Here is a 21,343-nt window from a genome sequence, read left to right on the forward strand (position 1 = left end):
GTGTCTTTATATTCCAATCCTCTGGATATAAAGGCTAGCATTCCATTAGTCTCTTTGATTATTTTCTGCACTTGCTCGTGGCATTTTAAAGATCTGTGCAACTGAACCCCCAAGTCTCTTTGGACATCCACTGTACTTAACCTCTTCCCATTTAGAAAGTACCCTGCTCTATCCTTTTTTGGTCCGAAATGCATAACCTCACATTTGCCCGCATTGAAATCCAACTGCCACAGTTTTGCCCACTCACCTAGTCTGTCAATATCTCTTTGCAATTTTATGCTATCATCTAGACTGTCTACAATACTGCCTAACTTTGTATCATCAGCAAATTTGGATACATGACATACAATGCCATCGTCCAAGTCGTTAATGAATAATGTGAATAATTGAGGCCCCAACCCAGATCGGAGTACTTACCCATTATCCCCACTCTCTGTCCCCTACCACTCAACCAACTTCCTAACCATGTCAATAATTTGCCCTCAACTCCATGGGCTTCTACCTTAGTTAACAGTCTCTTATGTGGGACTTTAATCAAATGCCTTCTGGAAGTCCATATAAATAACATCCAAGGACACTCCCCTGTCCACTACCTTAGTCACCTCTTCAAAAAATTCAATGAGATTTGTCAGGCATGACCTTCCCGTCATGAATCCATGCTGGCTGTCCATGATTAACTGAAATTTTTCTAGGTGTTCAGTCACCCTATCCTTGATTATAGACTCCAACAACTTGCCCACCACTGATGTCAGGCTAACTGGTCTGTAATTTCCTTGGTTCCCCCTTTCACCCTTCTTAAAAAGTGGAGTGACATGTGCAACTTTCCAATCCAGAGGGACCACTCCAGAATCTAGGGAACTCTGAAAGACTATAGTTAGGGCATCGACAATGTGCTCACCTACTTCCTTTAACACCCTCGGACGGAAACCGTCAGGTCCTGGGGATTTCTCACTCTTTAGTTCCATTAATTTCCTTGTTACTGATGATTTACTTACGTAATTTTATTAAGTCCCTGTCCCCTATCAGCTATTAATTTTTTCGGGACTTCTGGCAAGTTACCCTCCTTTTCAACTGTAAATACTGAGGCAAAGTAATTGTTCAACATGTCTGCCATTTTCCCCATTATCAATGACAATATCTCCAGTTTCAGCTTTTAGTGGGCCTACATTGCTCTTGACTACCCGCTTTCCCTTTATGTAACTATAAAATTTCTTCTTATTGATTTTGATGTCCCTTGCAAGTTTCCTTTCATAATCTCTTTTAGTAGCTCTTATAAGCTGCTTTGCGACTCTTTGCTGGTCTTTGCATTGATCCCATTCGGCCGGATCTGTGCTGCATTTTGCATTTTTGTAAGCCATTTCTTTTTGTTTTATGCTATCTCTAATCTCTTTAGTTGTCCATGGCTGTTTTTTCTGTGAAGTGGAGCATTTTTCCTCTCAGGGGTATATACTCGCTCTGCATTTCGTTAAATGTTTCTTTAAATATTCTCCACTGTTCTTCAGTCGTTTGACCCATTAACAAATCTACCCAGTTTACCGTGTAGAGTCTGTCTCATCCCAGTAAAGTCAGCCTTACCCAAGTCTAAAATTCTAGTAGCTGATTTGTGCTTTTCACTTTCCAACACTACCTTGAACTCGATCATGTTGTGATCACTATTTGATAAATGTTCACGCACAGTTAGGCAACTAATTAAATTTGACTCATTACTTATAACTCAATCTACTATTGCCTGCCCCCTTGCTACATCTAGGACATATTGTTGTAGGAAACTATCCCGGACACATTCCAGAAATTCACTACCTTTCTGACAGGTGCTAGTCTGCTTCTCCCAATCTATGTGTAAGTTAAAATCCCCCATTAATACTACTCTGCCTTTGTTACACACTTGCCTAATTTGTGCATTTATACATTCTAACACCTCAGAACTGCTACCAGGGGGTCTATACACTACACCCATTACAGTTTTAGATCCTTTTCTGTTCCTCAATTTCACCCATAAGGTCTCCACTGGATGCTTTCCCCTCATTATATCCTCGCTCACCAATGAGGTGATATTATTTCTAATCAGTAAGGCTACTCCACCCCCTCTGCCATTTTCCCTGCCCCTCCTGTAAATTTTATAACCAGGTATATTTAGTTCCCAGTCCCGACCATCCTGCAGCCAAGTCTCCGCAATGGCCACCACATCATAATTTTCCATTTGAATTTGCGCCTGCAGCTCATCTAGTTTATTTCTTACACTCCGTGCATTTGTATATAGAACTCTTACTTGGGCTATATCCCCCTAACCTGTCCCTCAGCACTGATGCTTTATTCGCCTGTTTATTATTTCTCTCTTCTGGTTTAACCAGTATACTTCTTGCAGTTTGGTAACAATCAGCCTCTCCACTAACCTGCACTCCTACCTTCTCCTTTAACTTCCTGTTTTTCCATCGAACTGAACCCTCCCCCCCCCCACTATTTAGTTTAAAGCCCTATCTACAGCCCTAGTTATATGATTCGCCAGGACTCTGGTCCCAGCATGATTCAGGTGGAGCCCGTCCCATCGGAACAACTCCCTCCTTCCCCACATTGTTATATGAATGAAAACTAACAGTATCATAATGCTGCATATTTTTGTGGTAATTAGAAATTAGTGGCCTTTAGCACTTCAGTTTCCCTAAAGTGATCTAAAGTCTTCGACTACCTTCAAATTTTCTTCCTTTCTATCTTTCTCACTCTTCCTCCCTTTCTCCCCACCACTCCCCCGCCACTGAAAGATGGACAAACCATCTGAAGAGAAGGCTGAGAAACTGAAATTATGGCCATGGATTAATAATTACCACTAAAATATGGTATAATCATACAGTTTAATCCCAAAAAATATTAACACTCAGGTAATACTGTATAATAACAATATTTCACTTATTCAATCAGTATAAAAATCAGTGATAACATATCACAGATGAAACAGGCTATCGGCAAATCATTGAGAGCAAGAATAAGGATTTTTTTTTTCTTATTTTTAAAAAACTCCTCAATTAAATGCAACCATTCAATTCATTCCCGGGTATGCATCATCAGATGCAAATCATCTAATCCCTTCAATTTTGAGTTACATCAAGGTGCAATCTTACAGTACAGTTGATTCGCACCAGGACATGCTATTATATGCCACAGTTCCTCCATATTTCACCTATATTATTATAAGCTCTCACTATAATACAGTTCAATAAAAACACATTTTCACCACAAAACTACCTGTGCGGTTTCCTTGCTTGCCATACAGCAACTATATTATCAAAAGCTCTCACTAACCGGCTGAGGTAATGATGCATTTTTACTGGCTGAAGTTGCACAGGGATTTGGTCAATTTGTGTAAGACATGAGAGTGTGGTGGAGGTAGATTCAATCAAGGATTTCGAAAGAAAAGTGGCTAATTATCTGAAGAGAAAAATTCACAGGGCTACAGGGAAAAGGCAGGGGAGTGGGAGTGGGACTAGGTGAGTTGCTCTTGCAGAGAGCCGGCACAGACACAATAGGCTGAATGGCCTCCTTCTGTGCTGTAACCATTCTATGAAAACAGAATTCCATAAAATGCTCACCACAAAGCCAGAAAGTCAGTACCCAAAAATGCAATACCTCTTGTCTCGGAGTTTGTAGGATATACAGTCAAGTCCAATTCCAAAGTATGAACACATAATCTGAGTTGACATTGGAGTGTAGTGCTGAGAAATGGCTGCACTATCTAGTGTGAATAGGATCAGTCTCAACAATGCTGCCCCTCCCAATTAAATAGTGCAAGGATCATCACATCAAGATTCATGAGCAATGGTCAGTTGGGATGGAGCCATATCCCTGAATCTTCAGGGAGGAGGAAGAAAAATCCAGACTTAAAAATATGAAAGCAGAAATGCATAGGCTTTCCTCTGCACAACAATGTAGAGAAAATAAAATGAGATTACACTGTAATTGTTTTATAATTATTTCATTTTTGTTTCCCAAAACCACCCTATGTAAAAATAACTCCACGCTTATATCCTCCATGACCAACCATCTTCTTAAACCCTTCTCCACTGCCCTCTCTACCTTCACCTCCAACAAGTCACGAATATGGAGAAAGAACATTCAGCTGCCTCTGCCTCATCCACCCCTTCCACACCAAGCCAAGGTCCCTCCTGCCCTAGCCCTGAACCTGCATTTTTCTTATATCTCCACTAAACTCACCTTGTCGATGAGATCCACAGCTGCTCTCTCGACCTTATTTCATTTAAACTGCTGACCACCCAACTTTTCTTCCTCGTTACCATGCTAGCTGACATTGCAAACAATTCCGTCCTCAGGTACTGTACCCCCCTCCATTTCAAAACTGTCATTATCACGCCCCTCTTCAAAAAACTCAACGAATCTTCTCTCAAATGTTTTTGTTGTCCGCAACATGCCCATTTCAATGCATGACACCTTTGCTCATTTTTCCACAGCTGCCCATGCGAGTTATTTTAAAAGGGACAACGTATGACTGGCCTGCACAGTACTTCCAGGTTGCTGTGCATCTGCACACATGCACACTTTAGAGGGAACATTGCCCTAGACCCCTCTGTCCTTGCAAAATACCACCCTATTTCCAAACTCCTATTCCTCTACAAGTCCTTCAATATATTGTTGACTCCCAAATCCGAAACCATCTTGGCCATAACACCCCGTTTGAACCTCTCCAATCAGATTTCTGCCCTTGCCATAGCACAAATGACCCAAATTAAAGTTGCAAATCACATCCTATAATCATGATGCATTATCCCTGTCTGTCTTTGTTGATCATTCTGCAGCCTCTGATATGGTCAATCACATCTCCTCAAATGTAAACTGCCCTTGCGTGGTTCCATTCTTACCGATCCAGTCATAATCAGAATTCCCTGCAGTGGCTTCTCTTCCCACCCCCACACCTTTACATCTGGGGCCTACCAAGGATATATACGAATTAGGAGCAGGAGTAGGCTATTCGGCCCCTCGAGTCTGCTCCACTATTCTATAAGATTGGTTTGTGGACTCAACTCCTCTTTCCCACCTACCCCTGACACCCTTGTTTGTCAAGAATCTGTCTACCTCTGCCTTAAAAACATTCAATACCCCTGCCTCCACCACTCTCCAGAGAAGACAGTTCCACAGACTCACAACCCTTTGAGAGAAAACAAATTTCTCCTCATCTCTGCATTAAATGGGAGATCCTTTATTCTTAAACTGTGCCCCCTAGTTTTAGTCTCTCCCACAAGGGGAAACATCCTTTCAACATCCACCCTGTCAAGTCCCCTCAGGATCTTAAATGCTTCAATAAGATCAGCTCTCATCCTTCTAAACACCAATGAATACAGACCCAACCTGTCCTCATAAGATAACCCTCTCATCCCAGCAGTTAGTTGATCTATCCTTGTCCCCCTCCTATCAGTGACATCATCCAAAGATATGACTTCAGGTTCCAAATGTACGCTCACGACACCCAGCTTTACCTCACCAACGCCTCGGTGTTATCAGTCTGCTTGGCTGACATCCAGTGCACAATGAACTGCAATTTCCTCCAATTAAATCTTGGGAAGATGGAAAACATTGTCTTCAGCTCATGCCACACATCCCATTTCCTCAGCACTGTCAGCATTCCCCCACCCAATCACCATCTCAGTCTGAACCAGACTTTTCCCAACCTCACGTCCTATTTAATCTCGAGCTAAGCTTCCATCCTTATATACTCTTTGTCACTGCCAATTTAAAGTTCCTTGGGACATTTTACTATGTTAAAGATACTATATCAATGCAAATTACGTTATTTCCATCTCAAACATCGCTGTCTCCACTCCTTCTGGTGCCTATCTGCTTCCAAAACCCTCATCTATGTTTGTATTAGCTCAAGATTCGACTACTCTAATCCTCTGCCTTCCATAAACTTGAGCTCATCCAAAACTCTGCTGCCTGTATCCTGGCCTGCACCAAATCCCATTCATCCATCAGTCCTGTGCCTGGTCCATCGAGACCTCAAACCTGATACTCGTGTTCAAATCCCTCCATGGCTTTTAGTACTCCTGAACTACGTAATCTCATCAGTCGTAGATTCCTCCAAGAACCCTGCATTCATTGAACTCTGGACTACCAGCATCCCTCCAATTCCATCACCTCATATTTAGCTGTCTCGGCTCCATTTCTCTGTCTCGCGTGCTTTTTTTCCTTTAAGACCCTCCCTAAAGCCTTTAACCAAACTTCTAGTCAGCTCTCCAACATCCCCTTCTTTAGCTCAAGTGTGTTTTGTTTGATTACATTTCTGTGAAGTACCTTGGGATGTTTTCCTACATTGTAAATACATATTGTTGTTGCAAAATCACTATACATTAAATAATCCAGTTCACATTTAAGCTCTTACATTACTAGTTTCCCCTTAACATATAATTTAAAACAACATAATCTGCATTATTTTTCCATAATTAATTCCTACATAAGAATCCTTGTCCTCTTTAGTAGTTTTACATTATTTTATTTCTTGAAACTTAATTTGTTTGATGTACTTTTGTAAGGAACATTTTGGATTACAACACTCATTCTAATTAATTCCTTTGCTATAGTGTTTGTTTTCATCCTACTCCATTTGAACCTGTTGTTTATTTCAAGGATGCCCAGGAGCTGGAGGCCACACCCGCCTCTCCCTCGCTTGTACATATTTATTTTAGAAAAGCAAAGCTTCAGATTGGCATCACCAGCTGCTGCTTACCGTAGGCCTCAACCGAAAGGCAGCACCTCACCTCCTGCGTGCCCGTAACACAGCGCCACTAATAACCGTATTACACCCGGAACTGATTGACTCGACCAGAGCTCCCCGGGGGGGGGGAGATTGCGAAGCGGAATCCACCCCGCGCATGCGTATTGCTGACGTTACGTGGCGCAGAAATGGATGCAGTCAGTGGGCGGAGCTTTGTCCATCTGGGAATGGAGGGAGAGCAATCAATCATGTGCCTTTTCTTGTGAAACTGGAAAGGGACACTGGACGTCAACAAACGAAAAAAAACAAAAGTGCCCTCTTTTTAAATGGAGCACAACTTTCTTTTGGGCCTCCTTATCTCGAGAGACAATGGATACGCGCCTGGAGGTGGTCAGTGGTTTGTGAAGCAGCGCCTGGAGTGGCTATAAAGGCCAATTCTGGAGTGACAGGCTCTTCCACAGGTGCTGCAGAGAAATTTGTTTGTTGGGGCTGTTGCACAGTTGGCTCTCCCCTTGCGCCTCTGTCTTTTTTCCTGCCAACTACTAAGTCTCTTCGACTCGCCACAATTTAGCCCTGTCTTTATGGCTGCCCGCCAGCTCTGGCGAATGCTGGCAACTGACTCCCACGACTTGTGATCAATGTCACACGATTTCATGTCGCGTTTGCAGACGTCTTTATAACGGAGACATGGACGGCCGGTGGGTCTGATACCAGTGGCGAGCTCGCTGTACAATGTGTCTTTGGGGATCCTGCCATCTTCCATGCGGCTCACATGGCCAAGCCATCTCAAGCGCCGCTGACTCAGTAGTGTGTATAAGCTGGGGATGTTGGCCGCTTTAAGGACTTCTGTGTTGGAGATATAGTCCTGCCACCTGATGCCAAGTATTCTCCGAAGGCAGCGAAGATGGAATGAATTGAGACGTCGCTCTTGGCTGGCATACGTTGTCCAGGCCTCGCTGCCGTAGAGCAAGGTACTGAGGACACAGGCCTGATACACTCGGACTTTTGTGTTCCGTGTCAGTGCGCCATTTTCCCACACTCTCTTGGCCAGTCTGAACATAGCAGTGGAAGCCTTACCCATGCGCTTGTTGATTTCTGCATCTAGAGACAGGTTACTGGTGATAGTTGAGCCTAGGTAGGTGAACTCTTGAACCACTTCCAGAGCGTGGTCGCCAATATTGATGGATGGAGCATTTCTGACATCCTGCCCCATGATGTTCGTTTTCTTGAGGCTGATGGTTAGGCCAAATTCATTGCAGGCAGACGCAAACCTGTCGATGAGACTCTGCAGGCATTCTTCAGTGTGAGATGTTAAAGCAGCATCGTCAGCAAAGAGGAGTTCTCTGATGAGGACTTTCCGTACTTTGGACTTCGCTCTTAGACGGGCAAGGTTGAACAACCTGCCCCCTGATCTTGTGTGGAGGAAAATTCCTTCTTCAGAGGATTTGAACGCATGTGAAAGCAGCAGGGAGAAGAAAATCCCAAAAAGTGTGGGTGCGAGAACACAGCCCTGTTTCACACCACTCAGGATAGGAAAGGGCTCTGATGAGGAGCCACCATGTTGAATTGTGCCTTTCATATTGTCATGGAATGAGGTGATGATACTTAGTAGCTTTGGTGGACATCCGATCTTTTCTAGTAGTCTGAAGAGACCACGTCTGCTGACGAGGTCAAAGGCTTTGGTGAGATCAATGAAAGCAATGTAGAGGGGCATCTGTTGTTCACGGCATTTCTCCTGTATCTGACGAAGGGAGAACAGCATGTCAATAGTCGATCTCTCTGCACGAAAGCCACACTGTGCCTCAGGGTAGACGCGCTCGGCCAGCTTCTGGAGCCTGTTCAGAGCGACTCGAGCAAAGACTTTCCCCACTATGCTGAGCAGGGAGATTCCACGGTAGTTGTTGCAGTCACCGCGGTCACCTTTGTTTTTATAGAGGGTGATGAGGGTCAACAAACGAAAAAAAACAAAAGTGCCCTCTTTTTAAATGGAGCACAACTAAAAAAGACTAAACCGCAACATAAAGGAAACTTACAAAATTAAACAAGAATCTTGTCACCTGTGTTGGCAATGCTGCCCTCCAGTCCCTGTGGTGCCCACTGGTTGCGTAGGGTCTCGAGCGTGGCAGCGGATACCCCGTCCTCCTCCTTCTGGACCACCCAGGCCCCCACGCATAGAGAGGCAGGTAGCCAGCCACAGCGGCCCATTCCCCCACAGACCATGTCCAGCCTGGACCTGTGGTTGGCCACCACAGCCAGGCCCAGAAGCAGACCCATGAGGAGGTCCTCCACCATCGTCTGTACCTGATGGCTAATGATCAGGAGCATGACTGAAGTAGAGTCAGATGTTCAGGAGCAACTCCTTCAAATAATGGAGCAGGGGCTGCAACCTTTCACACTCTGTGTAGGTGTGAAACCTGGACTCATCAAGGATGCAGAAGTTACAGGTGGCCTGGGAGTCCATGAAGTGGCTTAGAAGCTTAATGCATGCTACTGCTCCATGCAACACCTCAATGAAATAAAAGCAAAATACTGCGGATGCTGGAAATCTGAAATAAAATAGAAAGTGCTGGAAATACTCAGCAGGTATTTATTTATTTAGCGATACAGCACTGAAACAGGCCCTTCGGCCCACCGAGTCTGTGCAGACCATCAACCACCCATTTATACTAATCCTACATTAATCCCATATTCCTACCACATCCCCACCTTCCCTCAATTCCCCTACCACCTACCTATACTAGGGGCAATTTATAATGGCCAATTTACCTATCAACCTGCAAGTCTTTGGCTGGGGGAGGTAACCGGAGCACCCGGCGAAAACCCGGGTCTTCTGATGAAAGGTCACAGACCTGAAACATTAACTCTATTTCTCTCTCCACATATGCTGCCAAATCTGCTGAGCATTTCCAGAACTTTCTGTTTTCACCTCAATGATGTGGAATTGTTGCTTTTGCACTTGAAATATTTGATACCCCATAATAATTAGTTTATAAATGAAAACTCAAAGCTTTGGAAATAAGATGTTGGAATTAGAGGCTGTTAGAGAATTTGGTTCCAATGATTTGATGGGAACATCAGATATGCGGTTTAAGCTCGAGGATTGAAATGAATAAAAACATTCAGGGGAAATGGTGTTTAGACAAGACAGAATGGACAAACAAGGTGGTGGTAATGCTCTATATGGCAGGAACAGTTGGGAGGTAAACAAAGTTGATGGGGTTTGAAAACGTGCAAAATTGGTAAACCAGTCAAGCTAAAAGTCAAAGCTAACACTGGAGGTACACAATGGAGCATTGGAAAATCAACAACATAACTTGGAAGAGGATGTTGTGGTCAGTCATGACAAAAGCTGCAGAGGTTGAGGAGGACAAGATGAGACCATGCATCACAGTTACAGAGGATGTCATTTGTTACTTTGGTTAGAGATGTTTTGGAAAGACGGGTATGGATTTGAGAATTAACAACATCTCCAAGGATTGTGGAGAGAAATAGGAGATTGTAGAAGAAGCAGCTAGTCAAGGATCTTTTTGACAATGGGGTGACAACAGCAGTTTGGAAAGGGAGGTGGATAGTACCTGAGGAGAGGGAATTGTTTGCAATGTCACTTATCCTAGGAGCAACACTTTTAGAACCATAGAAGTTCCGTCTATAACCCCTCCCATACTTTTTGATTTGTTAATGAACATACATATGAACGTACAAATTAGGTGCAGCAGTAGGCCATTTGGTCCCTCGAGTCTGCTCTGCCATATGATAAGATCATGGCTGATTTGAATGTTGCCTCAACTCCACTTTCCTGTCTAGCCCCTATAATTTGACTCCCTTGTCTATCGAGAATCTATCTAACTCAGCCTTGAATATATTCAATAACCCAGCCTCTACTGCTCTCTGACAAAGCAAATTCCACAGACTAACAACCCTCTGAGAGAAAAAAATTCTCCTGCTCTCCATCTTAAATAGGAGACCCCTTATTTTTAAATTGTGTCCCCTAGTTCTAGTCTCATCCATAAGTGGAAACATCCTTCCAGCATCCACCCTGTCAAGTCCCTCAGGATCTTATATGTTTCAATTAGATGACCTCTCATTCTTCGAAACTCCAATGGGTGTAGGCCCAACCTGTTCAACCTTTCCTCATAAGATAACCCCCTTCATCTGTTGCTGTTGAGCATGGCACAAATATGAACATAGTACAGACCAGCAAATGGAACAGAATCTTATTACCATCTGCTAAGACCAATCCTATATGTCAGTGACCTCTAGATCATTGCTTACTATACCCATCTGTTCAGAGTAGCCCATGAATGCAGCACATCCTCAGGATGTAAAACGATAACAAATGTAAAAGTGCTGAATGCATGCTCAGCTGTATCTGATAATGGGATCAGGGAGTGACTAGTGACCATTCACAAAGAATGCAGTAAATCTGAAGCAGCTATCAAAAAGTCTAATCAGATACAAGGTTACATCTCAAGGATTTCACAATCATTTGATCGTAAGTCTAAATAGGCTACTTTATCCTTGGGGAGGCTACATTTAGAACACTGTCAGCACCCTATCTTCAAAGGTATATTGACATTGGACGCAATTCAGAGATATTGTTTGTGAAATGCTATTTTTGTTTGTCGGAAGTCAGGGTTCACCCATGAAAATCTACCTTAACATTGCACAGAAAATATTTAGGTAAAGCCTAAAAATGTGACACAGACCATAGGCTACATCCCTACCCATAGGAGAGACAAAGTTAAATCATTCTTTATTTTTAAAACGAGTGGCACAGATTTCCTCGACAGAAATTTCCTTCATATGGCAAATGCACTGTTCACTTTATCCAATGATTCCTATCAGCAAATACTGCACAATGAAAAGATTCTTGAGCAAATGTTCCCAGTTTATTGCTTTAATGTAGTGAACCATCCAACTTAGGTCCACTGATCTTTCGATAAGATGACCTGAAAGTCAAGAATGACTTGTATCGGAGGAACATGTGGCATGATATTTGGATACTGGTGTAAGTGTGCATACGTAATTTGTTACATGTGACGCAACTTCATGCAAAAAAAGGCATGGTAAAATGCACTGAATATCGGGTCTCAGACATGCTGAGCTACCTGACAACAGAATAATATGAAATGGTTAATGTGGCCAAGAGAGTGAGAGAACATTTTAAATTATCAACGCATTGACACATACTCCATGGAGAGACTGACTTTACAATAATCAGAATAAATTAAACACACTGGTAATGGTCAGAGGCAGTAAAATTAAAAGTTCAGAGACACAGTTGAAGGGTTAAAAATATAATACCTAGCACTAATTACCTGCAAGATGGATAGAGGTACAGGGAGAGCTGGAGAATCTTTTTAATCTATGCAGGTTATGTTATTTTAATGTTATTGAGTAAGGTGATCCGTAGATGAGGAGTTATTGAATAAGGTGATCCGTAAATGGGGAGTGCCAAACTAATTAATAGTATTCAGGGATCAGGATCACATTTGAAAAATTTTCACCCAGGTACAAGAAATCATGGGAATCTGGCATAAATTGCAATGTTCTCAACAGGACCCTTTAAATGCAGTTGAAAAAAATAAGTGCAGATCACCCCACATGATCCCTTATCTCTGGAGAACGAAGCGACTGTGTAATGGACAGTGCTGCCCTAGGTGTCTGTCACTTTAACAAACCAATAAGAAATTAGATCATATGTACCTGAGACCAATCAAAAAAACTGGGGCAGGTCATTCAGTTAGGGGGGGTAAACCTCCAAGAAAGGGTTAAAAGTCAATGCCCAGTAGCCTTGGCACACAGCTTTACGGGAGAATGAGAGGAAGAGGCCAGAACTAGCTTCGCTCTGTGTCCAAGTGCTGTGGGAAGTAAAGACCATTTGTGACTTGTAAACTATCACCTGGTTGTTAAGCCTAATTTTGTTACTGAATAAATTCTCTAATTTGTTGCACTGAAATTATTTTCTGCAATTGTTTTGGCTTGTTCAAGAACCCCAAATAGGTTCAGAACCGCCCAGAATCTTTACACTATTAACAAAAAATCTTAAGACATTGGGTGAATGTGGACATTATAACACTGTTACAACTTTAGGCTCTGTACCTATTCCCCTAGGTACAAACGTATGACTCATTCCCCTAAGTGGTCTGAGCATTTTTCATTTAGGGCTGTGCCTGTAATGTCCAATATTTAATCATACAACTGTGCAGGCCAAGGATGTAACAATAGTATCTTTTTGTGGTCTGAACTGGATAGTCACATCTTTCATATGTGTGCTTCTTTAATACTCTTCAACATCTTGTCAGTTATGAAAGGTCATCGACCTGATACTTTAACTGTTTCTCTTTTCACAGCAGCTGTCTGACCGACTGAGTATTTCCAGCATTTTCTGTTTATTATTTTTATTATTCGTCCATGGGATGTGGGCGTTGCTGGCTAGGCCAGCATTTATTGCCCATCCTTAATTGCCCTTGAGATGGTGTTGATGAGCTGCCTTCTTGAACTACTGCCATCCATGTGGTACAGGTACATCCATAGTGCTAAGAGGTGGGGAGTTCCAGGATTTTGACCCAGTAATAATGCAGGAATGGCGATATAATTGCAAGTCAGGTTGGTGTGTAACTTGGAGGGGAACTTGTAGGAGGTGTTACTCCCATGAGTCTGCTGCCCTTGTTTTTAAGGTGGTAGAGATCACGGGTTTGGAAGGTGCTGTCAAAGGAGCCTTGACAAGTTGCTACGGTGCATTTTACAGCTACTGTGGTGGTGAATGGGGTGTCAATTAAGCAGGCTGCTATGTCCTGGATGGTATCGGGATTCTTGAGCGTTATTGGAGCTGCATCCATCCAGGCAAGTGGGGAATATTCCACTCCTCCTGTAAAGCACCTTGAGGTATTTTGTTACGTGAAAGCCTTGTTATCAATGTAAGGCTGGATTTCCTCAGAGCTGCACAAATTTATCACAAAGACCCAACCGGAGGAGATATTAAGTACAGTATAATAAAATCTAATCAAATGCTTTTATTTCTCCCCTACCACAATTTTCTCCTCCCCTTGTCTAGTGACAGTCATTCATGCTAGGATATGTTTCCATAGGTGATATTACCTTTTTGGTAACTCAGGTGGAACCATACCGACAATGACAGTGTCTTTAGGAGAGAAGAAAACTTCTTGAAGAATGATTGAATCTAAATTTCAATTTCATTTTTACTGTGCTCAGTGGCCTTATACAGAAGTATGCTTTAATTTCTATCCTTATTGCCAAAAACAAAGGCAGCTACATTTTCTGTCTGATAAAAATCTTTCTTCTCTAGAACATATACATAACTTGACACAGAGTGTGACATGACTTCAACTTGATCGCAGCCTGTTGATTTTTATGTTGGGAGTGTTGCCATGCCCCAGAAAGAGAAGGTATCATTGAGCTGATCGAGCCTCTTTCAGTCTCTGCCAAATATTTGCTGTTGAAAGGCAGTGATTTAACCTCCCACTAAGTTCTGCTTTCAAACTTTCATGCAAACAAGGCTCCCTGAAATAAACTAAACCACATTATTGGAGGCTGTCTTGAACTATTTTATAGAGGTTTGAGCTTTTGTCCTTGCAGACTTTTGAAATGCCTGATCAATTTGTTTTTTCACGCTTATTGTCATGATTAAGCTCAATTAGCTTATATTTCTAAAAAATCTAAGTTAAAAAAAATTGTTTAGAGGATATTGATTAATAAATCTCAAAGAAAAAAAACTGTATAAATTGGGATTGAGTTCCATGTAACATTGCTTTGGGAAATAGTTAGACCATATGTCAAATGTACTTACAATATGATTAGTCCCAATGAAATTGCAAACATTTTGTAATCCTGTATAATTTCCATTGCGCACCACCTCCTCCCCCCAACCACGCAATTTATCTTCACTCCTAAATCAATTACTTCACGATGGAGTATCCTTCTGTATAATGTGATACTGAGTCATCTGGTCAAGGATGTTCCTAGGTTCAATCCTCAGCCTGTGCTAATTTATCTGATTTCAAACAGAGCACTGTTGGTAAAGGTATGTGGATTCAGTACAACTGAGCTAGGAAGAAGGAACATAGGCAGACTTTTCATTCTGAACACTACCTGGTAACCCTTGTAGATGTGTCGTTATTGAGGAGCACTGGATAGATCTCAACCATGATGCTTCTTGTAGAGAAATAGTCTACTAACATTTACCACTTGATCTCAACCGTCAAATGATGTTAGTTTCATAAATCACTGAAACTTTTTTCACAGTTAACTATGTTGTCAGAGGAGAGGTGGGCTGAATAAATGGGAAAGGATTACAAAGATTAGCTTTGAACATAAAGTCAGAAATTGAGGTTTATTTAAACTAGAGATGGTGGGGTAGGATAAAAGACTTGAATTATAGATAAGCAGAGTTTGAATGGAAGATGAACAAGAGGAGACAGAGAATAACGAGCAGAATATAAATCAAGACAAAATTAGGAAATGCAAAGAAACTGAACAAAAATTGAGAAAAAAGTAAGGAATGAGATTAGAAATTTTCAGAATAAAAGGCATAAGGTAGAGGCATATGAAGTAGCAGGATATTTATGGCATCTCTATATTAAAAAAGCATGGCTCACCACAGAAATGGGTATATGGAGGTATAAGATTTTCAGGAAGGATAGGAAAAGTAAATAAATTTTGAACAGAATTTTTATACCAGTTTGAAAACCAATGGCTCAGAGGGAAGGTGTGGAAAGGTGAGTGGAACCTCATTAGTGATATATAAGATGCTAGGTAGGTTAACCCACAAATTAAAGGGCTACAAGAATCCATATCAGAACAATAAGGGCAACAGATTGCCTCCCAAGCTTCATCTTACAAACATGTATGGGTTTCATACAATTAAAGTAAGACTTCCTGTATAGGGCAAGAAGTAAGAAGAAACACTTGTGCTTATGTAACGCATTTCACAACATCAGGACGTCCCAAAGTGCTTTACAGCCGATTTGAAGTATACAGTAGTTTCTGTTGTAATGTAACAAATGTGGTAACCAATTTTCAGACAGCAAGATCCCACAAACAGCAATGTGATAATGACCATCTGTTTTAGTGATGTTGATTGAGGGATAAATATTGGACAGGACACTGAGGAGAACTCCCCTGCTCTTCCTCAAAATAGCACCATGGGATCCTTTCCGTCCACCTGAGAGCAGACGGGGCCTCAGTTCAACATCTCACCTGAAAGAAGCAGATGCAACAGTGCAGCACTCCCTCAGTACTGCACTGGAGATGACAACTTTTGTGTGCTCAAGTTTCCCGACTGGACATAGAACCTGAGCCATCATTGTAATCCATCATTGTCACTTCTAATAAAGGAAGAAGGACTGAGCCCATTCTGGTAAATTTGCAACAATGCTCTCTCAGTGGGCCTGCAGTTGGTGGCAGACCCTGGCAACATTCAATCACAGAGGTATTCGGTCACAGAGGTTGACTGGCAGAAAGCAGAGAGTAGGAATAAACGGGTCATTCTCACATTGGCAGGCTGTGACTAGTGGGGTACCACATGGATCAGTACTTGGACCCTAGCTGTTCACAATATATATCAATGATTTAGATGTGGGGACCAAATGTAATATTTCCAAGTTCGTGGATGACACAAAACTAAGTGGGAATGTGTGTTGTGAGGAAGATGCAAAGCTGCTTCAAGGGGATTTGGACAGACTTAGTGAGTTGGCAAAAACATGGGAGATGGAATATAATTTTTTTTTAGAGATACAGCACTGAAACAGGCCCGTCAGCCCACTGAGTCCATGCCGACCAACAACCACCCATTTATACTAATCCTATATTGATCCCATATTCCGTACCACATCCCCACCAAACGCCTACCACCTACCTACACTAGGGGCAATTTACAATGGCCAATTTACCTATCAACCTGCAAGTCTTTGGCTGTGGGAGGAAACCTGGGCACCCAGAGGAAACCCACGTGGTCACAGGGAGAACTTGCAAACTCTGCACACACAGTACCCAGAACCGAACCTGGGTCGCTGGAGCTGTGAGGCTGCGGTGCTAACCACTGCGCCACTGTGCCGCCCTAATGTGGAAAAATGTGAGGTTATCCACTTTGGTAGGAGAAACTGATGTGCAGAGTATTTCTTAAATGTTGAGAGATTAGAGAAAATGTAGATGTACAAAGGGACCTGGCTGTCTCGTCAATAAGTCACTGAAAGCTAATATGCAGGTGCAGCAAGCAATTAGGAAGGCTAATGGTATGTTGGCCTTTATCGCAAGAGGATTTGAATACAGGAGTAGTGAAGTCTTCTTTCAATTGTATAGATCCTTGGTTAGACCGCACCAGGAGTACTGTGTGCAGTTTTGGTCCCCTTACCTTAGGAAGTAAATCACTGCCATCGAGGGAGTGCAACGAAGGTTCCCAAACTTGTTCCCGGGATAGTGGGAGTGTCCTATGAAGAGAGATTGGGGAAACTGGGCCTGTATTCTCTAGAGTTTCGAAGATTGAGAGGTGATCTCATTGAAACCTACAAAATACTTAAAGGGATAGACAAGGTAGATGCAGGTAAGATGTTTCCCCTGGTTGGGGAGTCTAGAACCAGGGGACACAATTTCAAAATAAGAGGGAAGCCACTTAGGACCGAGATGAGGAGAAATTTCTTTACTCAGAGGGTTGTGAATCTTTAGAATTCTCTATCCCAGAGGGCTGTGGAAGCTCAGTCATTGAGTAGAGATTGACAGACTTCGAAAACAAATGATATAAAGGGATATGAGGGTAGTATGGGAAAAAGGCATTAAAGTGGAGGTTCAGCCATGATCGTATTGAATGGCGGAGCAGGCTCGATGAGCTGAATGACCTGCTCCTGTTCCTATGTTCTTATGACTGAGCCAGTGCCAATAAAATCCACACACCCATAAGAATTCATCATTACAGATTACAGAATATCCAATGTAAAAAGGGTAACAGACCTTAGGCCATTGTAAGCGAACTCCCAGTATTGCTATTCAGTAACTCTAGAATCTTCTTCTTCTTCTTTGGCCTCCTTGTCTCGAGAGACAATGGGTAAGTGCCTGGAGGTGGTCAGTGGTTTGTGGAGCAGCGCCTGGAGTGGCTATAAAGGCCAATACTAGAGTGACAGACTCTTCCACAGGTGCTGCAGATAAAATTGGTTGTCAGGGCTGTTTCGCAGTTGGTTCTCTCCTTGTGCTTCTGTCTTTTTTCCTGCCAACTGCTAAGTCTCTTCGACTCGCCACACTTTAGCCCCACCTTTATGGCTGCCCGCCAGCTTTGGTGATCGCTGGCAACTGACTCCCACGACTTGTGATCAATGTCACAGGACTTCATGTCGCGTTTGCAGACGTCTCTAAAGCGGAGACATGGACGGCCAGTGGGTCTGATACCAGTGGCGAGCTCGCTGTACAATGTGTCCTTGAGGATCCTGCCATCTTCCATGCGGCTCACATGGCCAAGCCATCTCAGGCGCCGCTGACTCAGTAGTGTGTATAAGCTGGGGATGTTGGCCGCCTCGAGGACTTCTGTGTTGGAGATACAGTCCTGCCACCTGATGCCAAGTATACTCCGGAGGCAGCGAAGATGGAATGAATTGAGACGTTGCTCTTGGCTGACATACGGTGTCCAGGCCTCGCTGCCATAGAGCAAGGTACTGAGGACACAGGCTTGAAACACTCGGACTTTTGTGTTCCGTGTCAGTGCGCCCTTTTCCCACACTCTCTTGTCCAGTCTGGACATTGCAGTGGAAGCCTGTTGATTTCTGCATCGAGAGACAGGTTACTGGTGATAGTTGAGCCTAGGTAGGTGAGCTCTTGAACCACTTCCAGAGCGTGATCGCCGATATTCATGGATGGAGCATTTCTGATGTCCTGTCCCATGATGTTCGTTTTCTTGAGGCTGATGGTTAGGCCAAATTCATTGCAGGCAGCTGCAATCCTGTCAATGAGACTCTGCAGACACTCTTCAGTGTGAGATGTTAAAGCAGCATCGTCAGCAAACAGGAGTTCCCTGATGAGGACTTTCCCTACTTTGGACTTCGCTTAGACGGGCAAGGTTGAACAACCTGCCACCTGATCTTGTGTGGAGGAAAATTCCTTCTTCTGAAGATTTGAACGCATGTGAGAGCAGCAGGGAGAGGAAGATCCCAAACAGTGTGGGTGCGAGAACACAGCCCTGTTTCACACCACTCAGCATAGGAAAGGAGTCTGAGGAGGCACCGCTATGCTGAATTGTGCCTTTCATATTGTCATGGAATGAGGTGATGATACTTAGTAGCTTTGGTGGACATCCGATCTTTTCTAGTAGTCTGAAGAGACCACATCTGCTGACGAGGTCAAAGGCTTTGGTGAGATCTATGAAAGCAACGTGAGGGGCGTCTGTTGTTCGCGGCATTTCTCCTGTAGCTGGCGAAGGGAGAACAGCATGTCAATGGTCGATCTCTCTGCTCGAAAGCCACACTGTGTCTCAGGGTAGACACGCTCGGCCAGCTTCTGGAGCCTGTTTAAAATGACGTGAGCGAAGACTTTCCCCACTATGCTGAGCAGGGAGATTCCACGGTAGTTGTTGCAGTCACCGCGGTCACACTTGTTTTTATAGAGGGTGATGATATTGGCATCGCGCATGTCCTGTGGTACTGCTCCCTCGTCCCAGCACAGGCAAAGCAGTTCGTAGAGTGCTGAGAGTATAGCAGGCTTAGCACTCTTGATTATTTCAGGGGTAATGCCATCCTTTAAAATTTAAAATAATTAATTTAATTATTTCAGTGGCGCAGTGGTTAGCACCGCAGCCTCACAGCTCCAGCGACCCGGGTTCAATTCTGGGTACTGCCTGTGTGGAGTTTGCAAGTTCTCCCTGTGTCTGCGTGGGTTTCCTCCGGGTGCTCCGGTTTCCTCCCACAAGCCAAAAGACTTGCAGTTTGGCCATTATAAATTGTCCCTAGTATAGGTAGGTGGTAGGGAAATATAGGGACAGGTGGGGATGTGGTAGGAATATGGGATTAGTGTAGGATTAGTATAAATGGGTGGTTGATGGTCGGCACAGACTCAGTGGGCCGAAGGGCCTGTTTCAGTGCTGTATCTCTAAACTAAACTAAACTTAAAATAAGACAGGAAAGTGAAACCAGAGAATGTGAATAGAAATTAATGAAAACTTGGAACAGATAGATCAGGAAGAACTTCTTTACTTAAAAGACTGATAAATGTTTGGAGTAACCTGCCAGATAAATTAGTACAGGCAAAACAAGAAATTATTTAAAGTACATTTGGATATTGCAATCAAAGATTTAGAGTGCTAGACATAGAGGTTGCAGTGGCCAAAAAGCTTTGTTTCAAATGTGAATTTTTTCTTATGTTCTTACAAAAGGCTGAAATCATGGAATTGTACCCCTGCTCGAGTCAGCACCTTCTGGGGAACATTGCAAGGGAAATCTGAAAACACTTACAAACACTTCAGTCTTGTGTCCTGCATGCGTGATGTGAATGCTCATGGAGTATCCTCAAACTGCCAGTTGCCTGTTTGTCCACCAACTTTCTCGACTGGCAGTTGCAGTGCTACACAGTTTTGGATCCATTCATTGTAGAAACACTTATCTATGTCCATAGCCTGCTGCTTTTGGTGTTTAGCATGCAAGTAGCCCTGTGTGATCATTCTAGATTCTAAATGCCAAGTGAATGATCCTACTTGCCTTCTACTGAGGTCATCACCACCGTGATAGATACCAGTAACCAGTCAATTCAGTTCACTCCACGTGACATTCAGAAGCAGCTGAGTGCAATGGATACAGCAAAGGCTATGAGCCCTGACAACACCCCAACTTGTAGTACTGATGACCTGTGCACAAGGGCCAGCTAATTATCTAGCTATAATACTGGTACCTACCCGACAATGTGGAACATTGCTCAAGGAAATAGAAGCAGGAGTAGGCCATACAGCCCCTCGACGCAGCTCTGCCATCGTCAACCTCAACTCCACTTTCCCACCTGATCCTCGTATCCCTTTATGGATTTAAAGTCCAAAAACCTTTCTATCTCAGCCGTGATATACTCAATGACTGAACATCCACAACCCTCTGGGGTAGATAACTTCAAAGATTCACAACCCTCTGGGTGAACAGATTTCTCCTCATCTAAGTCCGAAATGGCCGACCCCCTTATTCTGAGACTATGCCCCCTAGTTCTAGGCTCTACAGCCAGGGGAAACAGGCAGCTACACTTTCAAGCCCTCTCAGGGTCTTATATGTTTCAATTAGATCATGTCTCATTCTTCTAAACTCCAGAGTTTTGGCCCATTCTACTCAATCACTCCTCGTAGGACAACCCTCTCATCTCAGGAATCAATCAAGTGAACCTCTAAGGCAAGTATATCCTTCCTTAGGTAAGGAGACCAAAACTGTTTACAGTACTCCAGATGTAGTCTCACCAAAGTCCTGTATAATTGCAGCAAGACCCTATCCACAAGAAAACATGATAAGTCTAACCTGTGCCACTTACATCTACTATTGGTCTCCTCACAATCAACAATAAAGTGCTGCAAGGAGTTAGCTCAACTCCAGGGCAATGCTGCAGGACTTCCTCAGGGTAGTGTCCTAGGTCCAACCATCTTCAGCTGCCTCATCAATG

At 43.2% G+C, this 21,343-nt stretch overlaps 1 protein-coding gene across 3 annotated transcripts in view; it reads right to left on the bottom strand.

Moving 5' to 3' along the window:
* Positions 1–6,853, bottom strand: part of atp7a (ATPase copper transporting alpha) — an 85,886-nt gene extending 79,033 nt beyond the window's left edge. For all 3 annotated transcript variants that reach the window (XM_068047326.1, XM_068047325.1, XM_068047324.1), the window contains exon 1: positions 6,731–6,853. The gene's annotated coding sequence lies outside the window, so the exon portion shown is untranslated. The remainder of the gene's footprint in view (positions 1–6,730) is intronic.
* Between the last annotated feature and the right edge of the window lie 14,490 nt (positions 6,854–21,343).

Source organism: Heterodontus francisci, chromosome 15 (genome assembly GCF_036365525.1).
Source record: "Heterodontus francisci isolate sHetFra1 chromosome 15, sHetFra1.hap1, whole genome shotgun sequence".
NCBI classification, from domain to species: domain Eukaryota; kingdom Metazoa; phylum Chordata; class Chondrichthyes; order Heterodontiformes; family Heterodontidae; genus Heterodontus; species Heterodontus francisci.